The sequence below is a fragment of the Otolemur garnettii genome, unplaced genomic scaffold, assembly GCF_000181295.1.
Source record: "Otolemur garnettii isolate 467f Iridium unplaced genomic scaffold, OtoGar3 scaffold00049, whole genome shotgun sequence".
Classification (NCBI taxonomy): Eukaryota; Metazoa; Chordata; class Mammalia; order Primates; family Galagidae; genus Otolemur; species Otolemur garnettii.
In genome coordinates, this window is record NW_003852444.1 from 3,725,204 (window position 1) to 3,742,604 (window position 17,401).

At 46.3% G+C, this 17,401-nt stretch overlaps 1 protein-coding gene and 1 pseudogene across 1 annotated transcript in view; one reads left to right on the plus strand and one right to left on the minus strand.

Annotated features, from left to right (window-relative positions):
* Positions 1 to 17,401, minus strand: part of TMEM178B (transmembrane protein 178B) — a 359,361-nt gene that overhangs the window by 243,079 nt on the left and 98,881 nt on the right. The window lies entirely within an intron of this gene.
* Positions 8,754 to 17,401, plus strand: part of LOC100942831 — an 86,641-nt pseudogene continuing 77,993 nt past the window's right edge.

A 17,401-nucleotide genomic window follows, 5' to 3' on the forward strand; every position in this document is an offset into this window, starting at 1 on the left:
TGGCTATGTTGGCCACCTGGATGAGAGTTTTCCAAACTGCATATAGAAGTAACACACTGTATCTTATGAGAGAATTAATGTACACAATTATGATCTAATAAAAAAAATAGTAATAAAAAGTTTGTTCCCTCATATTAATTTGAAATAAAGGGGAAAAAAATATTCCAGCTCCAAAAAAAAAAAATTGAAAAATTATCCATATTTGGTGGCACAACCCTATAGTACCAACTACTGGGGAGGCTGAGGCAGGAAAATCACTTTAGCCTGGGAGTTTAAGGTTGCAGTGAACTGTGATTGCACCACTAAACTCCAGTCCAGGTATGACTCAAAAAAAACCACTGGAAACCATGCCTCTTGTTTACATTCTACCCTCAGAAGCAAGTCCTCTATATATATTTGATATATTTTGATGAATGAAAACTAAGTATGAGGGTCTGATATTTGAGCACACCATCCACCGAGTATATTAAATAATGATGCCAATGTTTGCTGCTCTCTTCTCCAAAGCCGCATCTGGGATCTACCAGCAAAGCAACCCCAGGGTTGAATGCCACCCTCTGTGTTTGCACAATGCCTGGATGAGTCTGGAATCCCTATAGACAGAACTAGTGCCATCACCCTCTGATCTGGCTGCAGCTGCAGTGGACGCTCCTGGGCAAGCATGCCCCAGGTCCCCCAGCCTCTGCTCACTCCACAAGTGCCCCAAGCCCACGCTGAGCAGCATATGGCAGTGTAGGAGGGCTGACACCCCGGGAGTAACTGGCAACCAAGGGGGTCAGTGTCAGAGAGCACCCGCCCACCCTGTGGGAGGACGATGAGGAGGCACCTTCTGCATGGTGACTCCGAGGCCCCAGCTTCCCGTCCTGTCTCCCTCTCCTGCTCCTCCCACCTGCCTTCCCCAGGTCCTTGCTGCAGGCTCCTCTTTTGGAAGCACTGGACTAAGGATGACAACCTAGGGAGAGTGGTGGACATGGTTATACACATGCAAACAGCATGGGTGGAACTATAAAAAGAGGTGGTCTGACTGAGTGTTGAGCCACTCTGAAGGGTCATATCGGCACCGGAGACCGAGGTAGGTTTTTTCCTTTCCCCTTTCAGTTTCTCCATACGCTTTTCCTCTCTTGATAGCCACACTACTGGGCCACTTCTGAGAGTCTGCGTATTTCCTTCACCCTCAAGTTCCTTTTTGAAAAGAAATAAACAAAAAATCTATCCAATACCTACCACATGCCAGACGGCCGTATGCTATCCCATGACACCGTCACTACCCCGGTGAGGGCACTATTAGGGTTCTGGCTTGTCTGACTAAAGAGGAGTATAGACAGAGGAAGGCCCTCTCCACAGCCATGCAGCCAGCAGGCAGAAAAGGTGGGATGCACATTTGGGCCTCCCTAACCCCAGGTCTGGTGCTGCTCAGGGTGAGTGCAGCAGTTTCAGATGCCACAGCCTGAAGGATTCACCGTCTGGTGGAGGATTTATCAGGAACAGGGATTGTTTTTACAGCCACAGTGCCCCATTGATGAAGGAGGAGAGGAGAGAAGGGACATTGCCCACATCTTGTGTGCAGCTGCTTTCCTCAGTGGGGTCTCCTGCTACCATGCCTTGGCCTCTGGCCACCATGGGGTCGGCCCTTTGGAACAGGCCTATCTCACCTGCTGGGCTGACAGTTCTTAGTCTTTCTAGCCCAAGGCCTGGCTAGTCCTCTGCACTTAATAAATGAAAAATTAAATCAAAAGTAGAAAGAGCACATGGAAAAGAAGTTGAAAACCACAAACCAAAAAAAAAGAAACTAGTTAGAGCGGTGAGCCTTGGACTTCATCTTCTCTTTAAAGAGCATTTTCCCAAAAAAAGAATAAAGTTAAAATTACATCGTAGCAAGGAGATGGGGCAGGGAGATTTTACTTTAGCAGATTAGGAAGGAAGTCTATCAGATTTATTAGCATTATCATGTTGAATTCTTTACGTGACCATGAGCAGGGGGGTGAAGGAACACAAGAGTTTAGGTGGCTAAAAGTGTGAGGTTAGTCGCAAACCCTTGGTAGTGATGAAAGGCGGAGGAAGCTAACCAGGAATGTTCCAGGGGATCCAGGAGGGCAGGCCGAGCTGGTGGTTCCCATGGCCCCCACCCTGCTCCACAGCCCTTCCCCAAGAGGGGCAGAAGCATGAGGAGGTGAAGACAACTTTGGGCAAGCTCCACCGACCAGCAGTGCTGACAGGGCCTCTCCCTAGTTAAGAAGCAACACTTTACAAAAGCTCATTTCAAGAAATCTCTCCACCCCACCTCCCCCGTGTCTTCTCTTTAGCGCCTTCTGCTCCTCCCAGATGTTCTGAGCTGAAGGATTTGCAAGGCTTATAGCTGCTACAGGCCCGGCCAGAAAGAATGTTTTATTTTCTTCATACTGAGGAAAAGTGCTAGCTACGTTTGTATTTTTAATGCTTTCCAATGCATTCCATTTTGTATGCTTTGTTTTCTGTGCTCTGGTATCAGCTCAGCCTTTTAATGTTGTTCTGTATGCATTGCATAGACTGAATCCTAAATATTTAATTTCTTTCCATTCCATGTTATGTAAATGTTTATTAGGAGCAGGGCTCAGGAGACCTCGTGATCACACACACAGAACTTCGTTTTCAAAAACTGTCAATCCCCCATCCACGTCATCACCACATTTCTGACCCCCTCACCCTGCCTCTAAATACCTTCTGCTGGTAACTATTATATCATGGTTGTTTGTGCATAAAATGTACATTTCTATCTACAGGAAAAGCTCTGAGATGGAGGAGTTTGTGTTTGCCGTCTCTGCACTCTTGATGGCCAAATGGCGCTTTGAGTATCATTATTTATTTTAACAACAGCTTCTGTTTAATGATTACTTTCTGTGTGTTCAGTACTGTACAAAGAACTTTATTATTCAGTTGCTCGTTGCATTCTAAAAGTTAGGTACTGTCATTACCTGCACCTCACAGATGAAGACAGAGAAGCTTAGCGGAGTATCCTGGCCCCAAATGCATTTAGGAGCAAGAGGTGGTATTCAAACCTACCTCACACACTCCTAAGCACACCACACCACGCATACGAAAAGAAATAGGGAAAAATCAAGCTCTTCTGAAAGAAAGTGGGAAACCTTCCAAGGTTTTATACTGGAGACATAAAAAGAAGAACTTTTCCATTTGCAGGGATTTTCAGCAACTACAGACTGCTGCTCTTATCAGAGTAAGACAAAATGTTTGCTTCCAGAGCTCCCCGAACAGGCTGCAGAGAAGATAGCTCCGCAGTGACAGCATGCAGTGGCCGGGAGCTGGGGTGTTCGCTAGCCCCACACCTGATATCTAAGTCCCAGCCACAGCCCTGTCCCCGCTCTGAGGACAAGCCACTTACCAGCAGGGACCTGTGGGCGAATTACCCCATCAAAGCCTCTATTTCTTCATCTGCAAAATGCTGACAGTAACAGTACTCACCTCCTAAGACTGATGAGGAATAAATGAGATAACCCATGAGAAACCCGCTCCATGGTGAGCAGCCGATTAACTCGGGTCATGTATTAGCTATGCCTCTGGAGATGCGCATCCGCCCCCATAAAAACCCACAGCCATTTAAAGGCAACCCTCATACCCTTCCCCACGCCCCGTCTCCTCTCCTTCCAGTTGAACAGTTCCAGGTTCCCCTCACCACAGGCTCACAAACCCATCACCATGCTGGGCATCCCCACAGTTCAATCCCCACGGAGCACGGACCACCACCCCATGCCCAATCAGACCCTTGCAAACCCAGGAGTGCCCTGCGCTCTCGGGTCTGGGTGTTATTGCTCTGGCCACGTGGCCTGCCTCCCTGTCAGCTGTGTGGGCAGCCTCATCCCGGGGCTAGTCACCCAGAGGGGACAGCACCCAAGTGGCTCCCTCCAGTGGAGCTGTTAAGCCAGTTCTGCCCCTTTCATGAGCTGGGGCAGCTGCATTTTCTCCTTTGGGGCATTTGTTTACAGTTTGGTTTGTTACCTCAGAGTAGGTTCTTCTGTTCCAGCCCCTGTAGAAGTTTTTGGACTGTGATCCTGTCATTCTACAAATTAGCAATTAGTCCCACATGCTTCATCAGCAGGCCGTCCCAGCCTCGCCAAGCCATGCTAAACCCTTCCACAGGGCGGAGTTGAAGGCAGAGCTCAGCCCACGCGCACGCACAGAAGTTCCTTGTCAAGCCATTAGGAGAGAGCTCTCTGGATGCAAGCACTCTGTCTACCATGAATTGGGCTCCCTGGTCTGTCTCTCCCAGGCCCCCTCCATCCCATGTGTCCACTCAGATGCCCTGAGAGACCTCGCCCACATTGTTCACTCTGATCAACCTGTCTAAGAACCAGATCCAAAAAGGGAATGAGGTCAGCTGGGCTGGCTTGTTGCTCTCTCGGCATCACCGCTCCCTTGCTGAGAGCTCACCCACCATCTGCTTAACAAGCCCTTTGGACAGTTTTCCAGCACTCCCTCTAACTGGGCTGACTGTCTGCGTGCACGGAATCCCCTGGTAGCACTTGCTTTGGCTGAAAATCTGGCCCCCTGCCTCCAGGCTCACAGCACTTGGGATCCCACAGCTCCGTCTGATCATTCTGCCTCTGCACGTGAGCAGGACGGCTCTGCTGGGAAACCACCTGCCCTGCTCCTCTCTGACCTTCCCTGTTACCTGGTGGTCAACACGCTGGTGAAGAAAGACAAGTGCGGCTTCACTGCTGAGCAGCCACCGGCACCTCTCCTGTTAGGAGTCATGCAGGTCCCCAAACGACTCCGCAGAGCAGGCTGCCGTCACTCCAGCTTCCCATCCTGGTGGCTAACCAAGTCCTTTTCTTACTTTATCAGGAGTTTCTTTTCCTTGACTAAAGCATCGCACAATCTGCTGTGCTAAAAACTCACCTCATCTTTTGCAGGCCCTACCACCTTTTTATCCTGAGCTCTTCATTGTTAATTCTGGTGCCTTTCCCCCTTTTCTGAGTGTTTTTGCAAGTTCTAAACAGGACATTTTTTTTTTTTAATGTCATTGCATAGTCGCTTCCTCACAAAAGGAAATAAAGAATGAGCTGTCCTTGAGCTCGCCCCCCGAGCCCCAGCTCGCCTGCTGGCTTTTGGCTGCTCTTTTCCTACTTTGCTCATGTATTTTCCAGCCTGGAACAGACGTCTAGGGGGGGAAATGAGAAGGTGAGGTATGGGTTTAAATTACCACCTGGGGTGTAGTAAATAATCTGTTCCCTGAGTCCCGTCACATCCCTAATGACCTTTGGGAAAGTTCAGAGCATGAGCTGCCACTGCCCAGGCCAGGCCCCTCCCACCCCGGAGCCCAGACACCGAGGCGCAGAAAATGGTGGGTGGAAGAATCATCCATCTCCAGGCTCTGACAGACAAACGAGGTGAGAAGGAGACCAGATCTGGTTTTTCACTGGAAAACAATGAGCTCATGCTTTCTCTCCGGGGACCCAGGAAGTGGAGACAGATCTGGAGATGGGAGACAGTGATGGAGGCAGGCAGCAGCAATGAAGGATGGGCTGGGAAGAGGAAGGAGGCCAGTCTGGCACTTTTTTAATGTCACTTTTGATAAGAATCCCCAGCTCTCAGGCCAGAGGGAAACATCCATTTTCTTTAAATTAAGGATTCAGCATGAAGCAGTTGTCCTAAAGGGGAGGGACAGCAAGAAGATAAACAGAGGGGGAAATTCGTCATCCCTGCTTCTTCAGAGAAAGTAAAATGATCTTTCATGAGTCACCAGAACTGCAGATGCCAGGACAGAGATGGCTCTACGGCAGCCTGGGCACAGGCTTCAGGATCCCACCCCAGACACTCTGGTGGTTTTTTCTGAGGTGGGTCTGTCTCCCCCAGGTGTGACTCTCTTGGAGGCCAAGACTAGCCATTTTCCATAGGCTGAGCCAGACAAAAATGTTTCCAAATAGTTGAAGGAATGTTTAGTTTCAGCTTGGGGAAAAAAATTCAGATTACTATTTTCCACCTTTCATTTGAAAAAGGAGTTACATAATGCTGGTTTTCATTTGTACCATTTAATTCAGAGAGAGAGAGTGAGTTTGGGGCAGGACTGGGGGAAACTGACATGTATGAGAAATGAAACCCAGATTATTTCACTTTTCAACCTGTTGTATGTCTACGCTAAAACTTGATGCAAACTAAAGATCATGGAAAGAAAGGAGAAGGCTCAAATAGGTAAATGAGGTCTTTCTTTATATCTCTGCTCACAAAATTGACTATTTCCATCATTAAGTTAAATGGCTTGTTTAGATTATCACCGTTAACCAAAGCGTTAATTTATCCGGATTCTCTATCTGCAATGAAATTCAAAAATAAAACTGAAACTAGGAATAGTGACTTATTCATTCATCCTGCTATGTCCAGCAGCATTATTCAGGATTAAGATACGGGTGCTAGAGCCAGCTCGCTCTGAGAGTTGCTGAGTATCTGATCTTGGCCAAATTAACAAAGCCATCTGTGCTTAAGAGTCTTCATTTGAGAAGGGTGTGATTGAGTATCTGCCTCCTTAGGGGTAGTGTGGAAATTCAATGAATTAATATAGGTAAAGTGCTTAGCGCATGGCACATCCTAAGCAATCCATAATTATCACTGCTATTATTGTACTATATTGCCATATAGGACACAGATTTATTACGTATTTTAGACACCAGAAGCATCCTTTATGACATACAGCAAGTACACATCTGCCATGGGTTAGCAAAAGAAAGGGATGTCCTCAGAGACAGCTTCTTATTATCCTGTCTTTCCAGGTTGATTTTTCAGCCACGTTGCTGGCATGTGTTCTCCATCCCCAATCCCACCTCCAGCAGCTCCCTTTGTGTTCCAGATCTGGCTTTATCCTACCACCCTGTTCCTGGCATAGGATTGAATCCACTGTCCCCTGATTTCTAGCCCTCTCATACACAGGTTATACCAGTGAGCTTCTCAAACATGTCTCCCCACCCCACGCACAAGACCCTCCCAGCCATGAAAGCAGAATCATGGTTACAACTGCACAGTACCAAACATATTTTGATATTTGATGCACCCAAGAAAGTAATATTTTAGGATTCGGCAGTTAAACAAGCATCGCCTAACCCTCAACCACTAACTCTAATCTAATGAGTCCATACCAAAATGGAGTTTCTCACTTTTCAACTTTTGAGAAATGCCGCTTTACATTCCACCGCCTAACAAAACAATAAAACCTAACCGAGCCTGGACATGGTGGCCCATGCCAGTAATTCTAACACTTTGGGAGGCCGAGGTGGGTGGGTTGCTTGAGCTCAGGAGTTTGAGACCAGCCTGAGCAAGGGTGAGACTCTACCTCTAAACTCCATCTACTAAAAATAGAAAAACTAAGACAAGAGGATCTCTTGAGCCCAAGAGTTTGAGGTTATCATGAGCTATAATGATGCCAGGGCACTCTACCCAGGGCAAAAGAGAGACTCTGTCTAAAAGAAAAAAAAAAAAGAAAAAAGAAACCTAACAGAGTTGTATAATATCAAGGCTTAATAAGGAAAAAAACTTTCAGACACTATTATTTGGATCATAAATTGGTCCAAATACTTGACATAATCAAGTAGAAATGTACATACCCTATGGCCCAAAATTACAGCCCCTAGACAAACTCCTACATGTGTGCCCAAGGAGATACATAAAAGGATGTTCAAGATAGCATTGCTTATATAAAAGAGTGAAAACCAAATGTCCACCAATCAGGAAGGAGAAAAAGAAAACACAGTTGCATTCATGTGATAGAATGATATACAATACTTAAATAAATGAAGTGGGGATACATATATATACATACACATACACAGAGAGAGACAGGCCTCAAAATATAACGCTAAATGGAAACAGAACTGCAGATTGATAGAGTTCCACACTGTATATAAATGTTCAAAGCACAAAAAAAGCAACCCTATTGCTTAAGGAGACATCTCCATGTAATGAAATTGTATAAGCATGAACACAACAGATACCACTAAGTTCATGAGAGTGTTTACCCCCAGGGAGAAATTGGAGCAGCACCCAAGGAACGCTTCAAATCCATCTCTATGTTTGTTTGTTTGTTTGTTTGTTTCCTGATGACACTGAGAAGCATAGCATTTGTTAATTCTAGGTAGGGAGTGTAGTAGTATTTGTTCTTTGCACTTTTCTGTATTTAAACTTTTTCTCCCACTAAATATAGTCCCTCGAGACCCAATGAGAAGACAGTTCTCCAAACCAATCCACTCACTCCCTTCACAAAACCAAAGTCACATTCTGCAAGTTTTAATGGCCCGAGAACCTCCAGGTGAGGTAAAGGGTCTCCCCCAGGCTCTGACTCACCTCCCCCTGGTCTTCCCCTAGAGCTGCTCCCTGAGGAACATAGGTGAGGGCCCTGTAGGAGATGAAGGCCCATAGGCCAAGTGGGACCGGAGAGCCAGGGATGCAGGATGGGCTGGGTTCCTCATGGAACCCAGGTGAGATGCGGGGAGAAAGTCAAACTCTTGAGGAAATCAGGGCGGCCTGATGGAGGAAGGAGGTCGTGCTTCAACTTGATGAACTGTGGAAGATCCAGGGAAGAGGGAGCCCGAAGCCAGCCCCGGGCGTCTGCGGAGTCTGCGCCCCACACCAGGGAACCCGACTACCACTACGTAGCAGGAGGCCGGAGCGGGGTGGGGGGGACCATCCCAGGGGAGCCGGGTGGAGGCCTGGCATTAGGGAAGGGCTCCGGCTGGGCTGCTGTGGTTGTCCAGGCGCCATAGTGGAGCCCAAGGATGGCTGGAGACATGGGCGGGCCCGACACCTGGGTTCAGCTTCCGGATCCCCTGGAAGCCGGCAGGGGGGCCCGCCGGGTCGCCCTGCACTGGGCCCGCAGTCCCGCAGCCGCGGCGTCCAGCCCCCACCCTAACTGCCGGAGTGTGCGGGAGGCAAAGCCGGTGAGAGGGTGGGTGAGCTGAAGGGAGCGCACGGCCCTGACCGCCCGGCCCCTCCCTGACGGCCCTGTTCCCAGGACTCCGGCCCCCGAGGCTTTGCATCGGGGCTTCTCTGAAATCAGCGGCCAGCACGCAGCAGCCGCAGAGATCAGACAGCCCGCCGTCTCATATCCAGCTCTGCAAGGCCTCAGGGAGCCGCTCCATTCCGTGCAGCCAGCAGAGCTGGTGCCGCAGCCTAGCGAGGCAGCCTTGTCGGGGGACTGGGTAGCCAGAAAGCCCAGCCAAGGGCAGGAGCGGTTGGCGGGGAGGGGAGAGGGAGGGGCTGTGCCAGGCGCGCCCAGGGACACCGCCTCCTGGAGCGGCGGGTGCAGGGGCAGGTAGGCTGGAGGGCCGGCAGGGGAAGGGAAGGGAGGGGAGAGACCGTGGCAGGGATGGAACGGCTGGAGGGAGGGCTTGGGCAGGTACCGCTGGCGAAAGTTCCGTCTTTCCTGTATGTGTCCCCGCTTACAGAAGATGGGCTACATTAAGATTTTTAAATAAATATCAACTACTAAGATGCCACCCTCAGGAGTTAGTACTCCAAAATGCATTTTGTAGAGAGACGTTCTTGGAATAGAGTGGCAGATGTAAAGCCATCGAAGCAAGAGGAGTCTGACTACTGAGAGCGACGAATTAAACACCGGAAGCCAAGACGCGGACCAGACAATCCCCGTGCTTGCCCGTCCCTTATGGCCGCAGCCCCCAGTTAGCTCCCAAGAGACCTGTCTCGGGGCTTCCTTCTGCGGGACCAGCCACACACACACACACCCCTCTCTACACACACCCCTCTCTACACACACACACACACACCCCTCTCTACACACACACACACACACCCCACCACCCCCTCCCCGAGGTGGCTGCACCTGTGTCTCCCCCTCTACTCCCTGACAGTCCTTCCCTAACCTCTAGGATCTCAGCTGTGCTTGGTCCCTCCCTGCAGACCTGGAGGCCTCTGCCCGCCCTCTCTCCCCAACCCTGTCACGCACCCTTTCCCCAGCCAGCCCTGGCTCTCCCCGGTGCCTGGTAGGTGACAGAAGAACTGGACCAGCATTCAGAAAATTCAGTTCAACCCCAAACATGGGGGTTTACTACATAGTAGTGGTAGTATCTCAAATCAGTAATTAAAAAGATGATTTATTCAATAAATGATATTCAGAAAACTGGGTAGCCCTCTGGAGAAAATAAAGGGCACTTTGCACTGTAAGCCACAGGAATTTCCAAAAGGATCAAATATTTGTTTTTAAAAAGTTAAGCCACAAAGTATTGGAAGAAATTATGAGAAAAACCTTTTTGTAAGGTTTCCAAAATAACCCAAAATCTATATTATATCTATGATCCAAATTCATAAAGGAAAATACTGATAAATTTGAATACATAAAAATACAAAATTCCACATAGCAAATACCACCATAAACAAAATTAAAAACCAAGCTGAGGATGGGCATGCCTGTGGCTCAAAAGAGTAGGGCACCAGCCCCATATGCCAGAGGTGGTGGGTTCAAACCCAGCCCCGGCCAAAAAAACCTGCAAAAAAAAAAAGAAAAACCAAGCTGAGGGAAATATTTGCAACTCACATCACAGACAAAGGACTACTTTGGCTCCAATATAAAAAGCACCCACAAATTGATAAGAAAAACTAACCAATCCAATTTTTTTAAATGAACAAAGGTTATGAACTGACAGTTCACAGAAATACAAATGTCTCTTACACATGAGAAAGTCCTGAAGAGCACTCAAAAAAGGAGAATTACAAATCAAATCCACACTGAGATGCCATTTGCAACTATCATTTTGGCCAAGGCTGGCAAGGTTGATGACACAGTAGGTGGTAAGATGTAGAGAAACAGACAGTCACAGGCTGCAGTTACAGTATAAATTTTGTAAATTTGTCCAATCTCTCCAGAAGACCATTCATCAATATTGCTCAAAATTGCATAGGCTCAATTTGACCCAGAAATTCCACTTTCAGTAATTTATCCAAAAGTTATAGTCTCATAGGTGTGAAATGACAAATGGACAAGGTTATTCATTGCCACTTTGCTTAGGAGAACAACCTACATTTCCATCAGTAGAAGAATGAATAAATAAATTATGGTATATGCACAAAATGGAAGGCAATATAGCCATTTTTTTAAAAAAGACAAAACTCTATATAAACTGATATGGAAAGACTTACAAGAGAAATTAAATTAAAATAAGCAAGGCGCAGAACGCTGTGTAATATATACAATATCTTAATGCTGACTTTAAGTGAAACAACATATATATAATGAAAGCATTTTTTTCTCATCAACAGTATAATGAACCAATGTTATTCAAGGACATGATGTATTTTGCTTTGCTTAAAGTCACAGTTTCCAAGAACCTATTGACAATGCTAAGTGAAGACTTACTATATTACATTTATGCAAAAGATGATAGATTTAAATATAGATATATAGGTATATACTTGTGTATGCATAAAATATCTCAGGATGGAAATACAAAGGCATTAGTAATACTGGTTGTCTATAGAAGAAGACTTGGGAGGTTGGGAAAACGAGAGAAAGAAACATTCCTTGTACAGATGGTCCTCGACATAAGATGATTTGACTTAATGATTTTTTGACTTTACAATGGTGTGAAAATAATACACGTTCAGCAGGAACTGTACTTCAAGTGCCCATACAACCATAGTGTTTTTCATTTTCAGTACAGTTTTCAATACATTGTACGGGATATCCAACACTTTATTATAAAATAGGCTTCTGTTCGGTGGTTTTGCCCAACTATAGGCCAATGTAAGTGTTCTGAGCATATTGAAGATAGGCAAGGCTGAGCTATGATGTTTGGTAGGTTAGGTGTGTTAAATGCATTTTCAACTTATGACACTCTTATCAGGACATAACATCATCATAAGTCAAGGAGCATGTGCTTATCCTTTTATACAAGATCTGACAATTAAATTTGCGAACTCATCCTAGAACAAGTGTAAGGTATCTCACGACGGACTATCACTATGGCCACCTTCACAGTCCTCCCCTTGGGAATATATGAATTGATGCCAGGGCCTAGTTTACCCTCCAAACAATTTTGGAACTCTTTTTCTGGAATGGCCATATCAAAGCTGTCATTATATTATCCTTGATGTCCTGAGTGTCATCAAAATGTTTCCCTTTCAATATTTCCTTTAGCTTCAGTAAAGAAAAAATTCAATGGGGGCCAGATCAGGTGAGCAGAGAGTGTGTTCTAATACAGTTGTTTGCTTAGTGGCTAAATACACCCTCACAGACAGTGTTGTGTGAGCTGGTACATTGTCATGACACAAGAGCCATGAGTTCTTGGCCAAGATTTTCAGTTAACATTTTCCTGTTTCTCTATCAATGTTTACTTGGTCTTCTATGCTTCTCACAGTCAGCCAGTAATTTTGACACACAATTTGATGAATCTCTGCAATGTTTTTTTCAGTTCTGCTGGCCCCCCTGACCTCCCTTCATCAGTGACACTTTCTCTCCATTCAGAAAAATGTTTAATCCATTTGTACACTGCTGTTTTCTTCATGGCATTATTGAAAAACTTGGACTAACATGTCCCTGATTTCACTTCCATTCTTGCCAAGTTTAACAAGAAATTTACAAAGGTTAGTTCATTGCTCTAATTCAAGCTCGATATTCTCCTAACAGCATGCAAAAACACACAATGACAATAACAAACACCACTCAGCAAGACACCGCCACACGTCAACACAATCACAACTGTGAGACACTGATATACCAAGGTTATGAAACCTTACCAAGTTTTTTTTTTTTTTTTTTTTACAGAGCTGCCAATATAAGCACAGAGCGGCAAGTTCTTGACTTAATTGTCAAACCTTGTACTAAAAGTACTAAAATGTTGAATGATATGAATGTACTGCCCGTATTTTAAGAGGTGATCATAATGCTAAAAATAAAACTAAAGTAAAGACTGTAGGAAAGAAAGTAAAAAATAAAATCAGGGTTTGTCCTATTTCTTGCCAGCATGATTTGGGGGCAATCACTTCCTCTATCTGAACTTTGGAGTCTGCACTCTGTCCTTTAAGGTTCCATGCTCAGACCTGCACAGGGCTCAGTAGCTTTGGTGGTTCTTGGTAGAGAGAGACCTTTCTGTTCTTGACACTGAGCACCCACTTCTCCCCACAACTGGGACGACGTCTCTAAACCCAAAAGCAGAGCTGATCTTTCCTAGAGAGACTTTAGAATGGCTGACACAGTCAGGGTGCAGGCTCAGGCTGAGGTGGGGGCCAGCCCTGTCATTCCCACCACTAACTAGGGCCTGTCTTGGATGACCACTGAAGTTACCAGTTCCTATAAGTTGAAGACTCCATCTTCCAGATTCCTGCCCTTAAGAGAACTTTGAAGGCTCAGCCATTGTCTGCCAGACCTCCCAGGCATTGACCCAGTGGTACACAGGTGGCACTAAGTTCCTAGATGGCCCAATGGCTGGACTTTGCCCATTTGTTCCTGGCCCCAGCATGCCCCACTCATGGTAGTGACTGCCCCTTCAGCCACTGCTTGGGAAAGTTCTGCTTCCACCCACATGCCTAGCATGGCCAACCCATCAGAGCTTTGCTCTTAGAAACAGCTCTTCAAGCCTTGCCCCCTGGCTATGTTCTAGTTCACTGTAGTGAGGGATTCTCTCTTGTCATTTGATGTTCATTCTACGCTATGTTAAAACAGCTCAGAAAGCCTCTTGTGATGTCCTCAACAAGCTTGGGTACTACCACTGTCTGAAAGATGAATCACAGCTTCATGTAGACCATCAGAGCTATGCTGGTTCTGCCACTCCATCTTTCCAAAGGGCACTGTGACCTCCTTGCTTTGGGCTTCAGATTCCTTGTCAACTATACAATATCAGGCTGTGCAGCCCAGGCCCTTCCTTAGGCAGTAGCATTCAGGGCCCTCATCCAGTTCCGTATTACCAACAAGGACATTGGCAGTTTGCAGGGTTCCTCAGGTTTGAGCAAATATACGACCTTGATTCTCCCCAGGCTTATCTTCACTCCACAGCGCGTCCCAGACATTGCAAAGCACCTGTAATTTTTGTGCATCCTCTTGTGTGCATACTTCAAGGTCACAATCACCAGCACAGAGCAATCAGCTCTCAAATGACTGTCTAATGGATGTTGTTTGCAGCTTACACAAACTAGAACGTAAGCTTATTTCTGTGCTATCTCCTCATAACACCTAGGGAAGCACCCTGCCCTGCATACAGATGCACAACTTATAGGAAAGCAGTTTGGGCCTGAAAGTCATAAGGCCTGGGCCTGAGTCTCCCACTTACTGTGTAACACTGGGCAAGTGTCTCAGCTTCTCTCTGACTCAGTTTCCTCATACATAAAACAAAAGCAGTAATACAAGTTGAGTATTCCTTATTCAAAATGCTTGGGACCAGAAGTATTTTGGATTTTAAATTTTTTCAGATTTTGGAAGATTCGCATTATAGTTACTGGTTGAGCATCTGTAATCCAAAAACCCGAAGTCTGAAATAGTCTGATGAGCATTTCCTTTGAGCTCATGTCAGCACCCAAAAGCTTTGAATTTGGGAGCACGTCGGATTTTGGATTGGGGTGCTCAACCTGTACCTGCTTCACAGAGTGGCTGTGAAGATCCAGTGGACTCAGGTGTACACAGGTGAGCGTTTACATGACAAGAGAACTGTACGCATTAATGTACTAAAAGTCACTTTATCAGCATCATCTAAAGAAACTGCCCTTGGAGACCTGTACCACCCACACAATTTGCAATGCTCTGCTAGGCCAGGTACCAAGTAACTCCAAAAAGATGCTGTAGGGACAAGAGCTCTGATAAAAGGGCAGCTGCATTGCCACCAGCCCCTAGTGAGGTTATTCACTGTCCCTGGGAATCAAGAAACTACCTTTGCAACAGTTCCCCCAGTTCCATCTCCTAGAAACCAGAGAACCTCAGCCAACCACACCACAAGACCCAACATGAAATGCTGAACTGGGTTGATCAAATCCCCCAGGAGTGAAAGCTATGGGAAAAGCACTGCAAGGATTCAGCTGATGGGAAGGGTGTCCTAAGATTAACCTGGTGCCAGGGGAAACAAACACCAACACCACAATCAACAGAATACATGAAATGCAGGTTAAGGAGGGAAGCAGACAGGCAGTGAGGAAGCTGCGAAGAAAGAATGGATGAGGAGGGCCAAGCAGAGGCCTTGTCAGGGAGGGCAGAATTGGCCTGCCCCAGTTCACACCCCTGTCAAATCAGCTCTCCTTACTTGATGCCGTCTTTGTGGGTTCCTGCTAGCCAGACTACAAAATTCCTGGTACCCTGAAAATGTGTCTGATTCCCAAAATATGGCTCTCTCTCCAGACCGGAGCTATTGGCACCACCCTCTTGGTTCTTGGCGCCCACTCAGACCCCTCGGATTAGCTCTGGTTTCCTACCCATGACCTTGATTCTTTGACCATGAACTGAACCTGTGGCTCTGATTCATTGCTGATGGCTTCCTCACCACAGCAGCACACACATACCCCCACCCAAACCCTGCTCTTTCATATAGTATCCAGTTACTCAGGCAGGGAAGAAAATAAGTTATTAGGAAAAGGTTTCAAGAAATTGAAGTTTCAGAAGGAAAGAATTCTCAGGAGAAGCTGATCAACGACCAAAATCCACATTAATATCATAATTAAGACCATCTGTGGAGCCCTGCTCTGTGCAGGTCTCTGAATGCAGCATTAAATACCAGCTCCCCAGAAAAGCACTGAAGGTAACATCTTAACAGCCTAAACCGTGACTGCCAGGGGCTTTAGACATGTCTAGCCACGTCCGGAGGGTTAGTAGGGCAGCTGCAGTTTAAAGCAGAAGTGCTCATTGGAATTCAGAATTCTGCGGCCTAGTCCCAGGATTACCTGTCTCTTCTGCTCTCTAGGTCTTCTAGAAGTTTATCTGGACCAAGACTGCCAGGAAAACATTCATCCTGAGAAAAATTCACCATTTACAAGCTCAGTCTAAGGACAACAGATCAGAGTGAGGGCAGGGTTAGTCCAAATGCAGGGGATGTGTTGCTTTGGAGTCCCCAGGCTGCCTGGTCCAGGGATTTGCATCAGAGCCCTAGGGAAGAGAGATTTAACAAAATAAACAAAAGAACTAGCTGCCAATACTCCCAGTAAGACATTGCCACACATCCAAGGTTGGAGAGGCATGTAACAGAGCAGGTGATTCTTCCTTCTGTAATGATCAAGAACCAAGAGTCAGGGACCGGGAAGGCCAGGGCGCAGCATCAAGCTGGACCAGCCTGAAATACACCTGAAACAGACTAGGAGAGCAGAGGCTTCCACACCTAAGATGCTTGCAGCTGGGGCAAAACAGGCTACAGGGCCCGCACATCCATCACTCAGGTCCATCGTGTAAAATTTAGTGAACCAATGCCCCGTGAGCAACTGTGTAAAAGATTGTTCCAGACGACAGAGGAGATGGGACCTCCAGAATCTCATCACATGATCTGTCCCCTGCCATTTTCCTCAAGCTCTAAAAGCAACTGCTGTTCTCATTGGTAGCGGCTAATAGTCTGTGCTGGTCTTCAGCAGATCTGGGAGTAAGAAGAACCCCCCGCCCAAGAAAATCAGTAAGAATGCTTCTCCTTCCGTAAAATGCTTCCAAGTGAAGGAAGAGTTTCCGAGAGGCAGTGTTGTGCAGAGCCCAGCGGGGTGAGGCTGACCATGGAGAGGTCTGTTTCCATGGGGTCTGAAGGGGATGAGCTTTATGGAAGCCAAACCTGGCTGCTGTACATAGCAAGGAGGCCACACTCCGGGGTTCACTCTACCACAGACCATGTGGACAAACTCACAGCCTTTATTCAGGACCTGCCGCTTCCAGAAAATACTCTTGTTTATCTTATTTGTAACAAGAATAACAAATACTCTTGCTATTATGATAACATCATAATCTTATCTATGTACAGAATTATCCATCCTCCACAGTTTTGGGGATCAGGCAGAGCTCAAGGTGCTGAGGTGAGAAAATTAAGAAGCACAGTCTCGGTCCTCCGCAGTTTACAATGTGATTTGTTTAGGGGGATCAGAAAGAAGAAAGATGAGGAAGAGGAGGGAGGAAAATCAAGTCTAAGGAAATATGGATTTAATAAACGTAAAGGAACTATTTGGTGACTAGCACATCAACCGTTAGGATGTTAAAGTGGTGTCTCTAAATAGCTATCCCTAAATCAGAAAGTGATACCTACTTACATTTCTAATAGGCTCAACGACCCTTTTCCTACGTGACACAAAGAAGAATTCAATCCCAACCTTATTCAAAGAATGAAAAGGTCTAACTTAACAAACCACTAATTTTTACCATTTACCAAGTTGACCCCAGATGCATTTTCAACAATTAAGAGCAAATCAAAGGCCTGGAATTTGAGAGTGAACGTTCTGATGCCAGGGTGGGCTGTGAAGGCCGCCA